The following is a 1,750-nucleotide window of genomic DNA, read 5'->3' as shown; positions in this document are numbered from 1 at the left end:
GAATCCAACAATAAATGAACCTAAAGGACCCTATTCAAAAATGTTCCAACTTCCGATTATCAACTTTAACATGGATGATCATGATACTGGTGAAATATCACAAGAAACGGTATCAGCGCCATCTACTCCTGATACTCCCCAACTCCACGGATAGTGGGACACATGCTGCTTGTGTAGACGAAAATACATCTCATGTCCCGCTTGACAGCTAGCACGGCATATCAGGCCGGGGTTCCGGTGTATCAATGTGGTAAATATAATCTGCACTGTCACTCATAAATTTTTATTTGAAACCATGCTCATTTGAGTTGGTCGGATAGATCGATTTTTTAATTTCAGCTTGGAAGACGTCAACCCATTACTACTTTATGTGGGTCTTGTCGCCGCAATGTTAAGCATCTTTGCATGGATGTCAATCTCAACAGCTTCGTGGCTACTAGACAATCTACGAATAACCCTTGAGCTGTGTCTCACCCGCGGCATCAATCCTCTGAACAATTCAAAATCTCTTGTACCATCCGATGCCATCACGTTACAACAAATTCCCAAGAGTATCACTACTGTATTTAGATGGCTAAAAATTGATCCTCATTTAATTGAAATGAACTGCTGTGATGCATGCTTTGCATTATATCCACTCGAAAGTACTCCAACTCATTGTAACTATTGTGTCACAAACATTCCAGGCGGTCCCCCCGATACTACCGATCCCAACGCAGACGCCTCCCCTTCCTCTTTAGAATATGAGCCAGATATCTCAGAGTTTTCCGAAAAAACCTGTGGGCAACTGCTTTTGAAGTATGTACACGGAAAGAATAAACCAGTTCGGAGGTATGCCATTCAGAGTCTTTCAGAATGGATTGCAGGATTGTTATCGCGTCCGAATGTTGAACAATGGTTGGATGAATCGCTTGAGGAATCTCAAAAGCCTTATAATGAAAATGAAAGTAAACATGATGTCCATCAATCAAAAGCGTGGAAAGAACTCAAAGGTCCTGATGGAAGTCAATACACGTCAACAAGCGGAAACCTTACTTTTGCCATGTTCACGGACGCAATCAATCCCTTTGGAAATAAGATTAGTGGGAAACATTCGTCAATTACCTTCATAGTCCTGGTTTGCCTTACACTACCAATCCGCCTACGGTATCTCCCCGAACATATCTTCTTGGTGGGGATTGCGCCTGGGCCCCGCGAGCCTTCGCTTGAACAAACTAACTGGATCCAGCGCCCTATTGTTACTAAACTTCAAAAACTATGGAGTACTGGACTTTTATTATCTCAAACTTATCAACACAAGAAAGGACGGCTCATCCACGCTGGACTTCTACTGTATATCGCCGATGTAGTGGCCTTGAGGCGCTCCCTTGGTTTTCCCAGAGTAACAGCAACGTTTTTCTGCTCGATCTGCCTTCTGAAAAAGTGTGATATCAACAATCTGGATCCAAAAACATGGCCTCATCGAACTTGTGAACAGCACACCATCTGGGCACATCAGGCGCGAGATGCAACCACTGTGGAAGAGCGCAAGAACATCTTTAAGCTGCATGGTGTTCGCTATTCAGCATTGGTGGACCTTGAATATTGGGATATTGTCAATTACCATGTGATAGATTCGATGCATAACTTACTCCTAGGCCTTATTGCATGGCACATCCGTAGATTTTGGGCGATGAAGGACCTGAAGAACGAAGAAGAACAGTTAGTCCCAATCAGCAAAACCAAGCTTCTAAATTTATTGTTGGAGTAT

Source organism: Melampsora larici-populina (assembly GCF_000204055.1).
Source record: "Melampsora larici-populina 98AG31 unplaced genomic scaffold MELLAscaffold_4, whole genome shotgun sequence".
Lineage (NCBI taxonomy): Eukaryota > Fungi > Basidiomycota > Pucciniomycetes > Pucciniales > Melampsoraceae > Melampsora > Melampsora laricis-populina.
Note: the sequence above shows the minus strand (reverse complement) of the source record.